The sequence below is a fragment of the Macrobrachium nipponense genome, chromosome 6, assembly GCF_015104395.2.
Source record: "Macrobrachium nipponense isolate FS-2020 chromosome 6, ASM1510439v2, whole genome shotgun sequence".
In the NCBI taxonomy this organism is placed as follows: domain Eukaryota; kingdom Metazoa; phylum Arthropoda; class Malacostraca; order Decapoda; family Palaemonidae; genus Macrobrachium; species Macrobrachium nipponense.
Genome location: NC_061108.1, coordinates 41,522,600 through 41,525,374, shown reverse-complemented (window position 1 = coordinate 41,525,374; position 2,775 = coordinate 41,522,600). Strand labels below are relative to the sequence as shown.

The following is a 2,775-nucleotide window of genomic DNA, read 5'->3' as shown; positions in this document are numbered from 1 at the left end:
ATCGACTCCTTCTGCTTCAAAATGGTACAGATTGTAGTAGTAGTCTGGTTGTACTGCCTCGCCAAGTCTATAACACACACACCTTGATCATGTTTTTCGATAATTTCACACTTCCAATCCAAGGCAATCGGCCTTTTCTTCTTCTCAGCACTGGTCTTAAAACTCACTTTCTTAGGACCCAATGGTAAAAACTAAGAAATGTTCCAAAATACAGGGGAGGAGTGAGAAAACAAAGCAAAAAACGCTACAAGATGCTTAAGAGATGTTCGCTAAAAAACATAACCACGTGACCTGAACGGGACTGCTTGGCTAGGCATCTCGATGTTAGCAATGGCAAATGCACTTGAGAGATGGCATCTCCCAGGCTCGCTAGCTTGTAGCTCAAATCCTGGCTTGCTTCTTAAAACAAACAATTGCTTGTATTTCGGAAAACTCGTATGTTGGTTCACTCATAAGTCAAGGTTTGACTGTATTTGAAATGAGCCCTGTTATTACACAAAGTCCCGTACTTTCCTACTCATATGAAGAACTTGAAGGGAATTCTCAAGCACTAGTGTGTATGAAATTGCATTTTCCTTTTGATTATTACTGATAAGCAAAAACTATGTATATCCAATTACTGTACAAGGTTATGATTAAGTTATGGTGCATCAACAAAACGTATGAAAATTGGTGATATAAATAATAATGGACATACAGTAATTCACTGTTTAAAAATACTCCTCTTTCAGATAAAAAAAAATAGCTATCGTGGTTACATTACATGCAACATTTTATTTGCTCTACATACACTAGGAGTGGGGAGGAATCTTTTACACATCTCTTACAAAGCTATATACAATAATTATTTGTTGGTTACTATTAAATCTTTTCTAACTTTTTATTGGTGAAGAAGTATGCATAAAATGGCATACAGAAAGATACCAATGCCATAACATCATACTGTACTACCTAAGTACATGATATGCGGTCTTTTACAATTGCCTGCATTTATATTTTAATATTTTTAGCATGTATACAAGAAAAAGGGTTAATAACAATTATCAGATCAATGATGACTGAAGCTACAATAATTAACAAGTAAATGGTTTCTTTACAACCCAATGTACCCGATGGCAACAATAACTAATAAAATATTTAATAACGATATTCGACTACAACTCACAAATCTTGTACACAAGATTTATTCCAAAAGTTATTACTCTAAAAAAATGTACACAGACAACATGCACATAAAAAGCAATACTAAATATGAATTTTTTTTAAGTCTCATTGCTAGTTCCATTAAACTTTGTACTACAACTTACTTAGAATTTACTGTCAACTTACCTTTTATGTATACAAGAACATGATTCACAGGGGAAAGCAAAACACCCTTAGAACATACTTCAAAGAATAAGTATATATTACTTAATGGTCCTTAAATTATTATATGAATTACAAATAAAACAAGAAAACTTGAACATTACTTTATTTTTGGATACAGCTTTTAAAGAGTTTTACACTTATATTGGATAAATCTAAATTATGTACAGCTGAGAGGAATGTCATTAGCGCTCTTATTTAAAATGAGTTGTGTGTTTAAAATTTTGCCAGTGCCTAATAAACACATTCACATTGAATAAATTAAAGCTTATATATATGTATAATAACTCCCATTATGCAGTGCTACACACTTCTCTAAGGTTTTCGAGACTTGGAATATCATTTTGAGACTTAATCTCCTTGTGCAAAGGAGCTTTATTTGCTTGTTCTGTATGGTTAGCAAGGACTTTCTATCCACTCTCACTACTGTAAATTGATCTATTGTAATATAATACCACCTCATGTGTCACAGCACTTTTAGGGATTCCAGCCGGCTCTCTTACAACAAATACTTCTAGACTTTGCAAAAAAACAACATAACTGTACTGATTAATTATTGTACAGAAGGGTAAAAAAATAATCCAATAGGTAATACGTATTACGACAAAATACTAGACATCTGGTGGTCATTTTTTGAGTCTTTTTTATTTTTTTTTTTATTTACTTGATAATAATTACTGTATCAGTGCCTTACCAAAACTACACTCAAACTAAGGTTCAAACGAAATGGAGATTTTCAAGTTCTGTATTTTGTTGGCAAGGTTTTCCATGAAGGGTACTTTTACATAATTAAAGGTATAATAAATTTTTTCTCATCAGTATTTTAAACAATTTTGACACAATTAATATATAGTACATACTTCATTTCCTATCCATATGCTCTTCACACTATCAAACCAGCAATGCTTCTTACCACCTGCAATTTTGTGAAGTACTGAAAATGGTTTTCTGAACTGAAATTTAATGCTGGGAACAATCCTCATTGCACAACAGGTTTAAAAACTGCAAAACATGCAGGTAAATACTGTATAAACATTCATCATTCATACTCTGGCTTATTCATTTTGTGAATGTTGCCAATAGAAAATTTTTATATCTGTACATTTAATGGTGCAGCATACCAAAGAAATGAACTTATATAACAGCACTGGGGCCTAAAATTCACCATATATAATAAGACAATAAAAAAAACAGTAACAATACCCTAAAACTTTGAGAACTGACAAGCTGCGAGCACTATTCATAAATATGGACAACAAATTCTTGAACAAAGAATATGTTCTTCAGGGTAAAGCTGATCCTATTCATGACAATTATAAAGATTCCACAGACAAATTGATAGGTACCTAATACTGAACTTATCCAAAAGCCCCGATTACAAAAAAAATTCTAACGTTTTTCTAATCACTG

General features: G+C 32.2%; 1 protein-coding gene across 1 annotated transcript in view; it reads right to left on the bottom strand.

Annotated features, from left to right (window-relative positions):
• Window positions 1–1,456: 1,456 nt before the first annotated feature.
• Window positions 1,457–2,775, bottom strand: part of LOC135216356 (type 2 phosphatidylinositol 4,5-bisphosphate 4-phosphatase-like) — a 157,647-nt gene continuing 156,328 nt past the window's right edge. The window contains exon 6 of the mRNA XM_064251596.1: window positions 1,457–2,775. This exon is cut by the window's right edge and continues 1,242 nt beyond it. The gene's annotated coding sequence lies outside the window, so the exon portion shown is untranslated.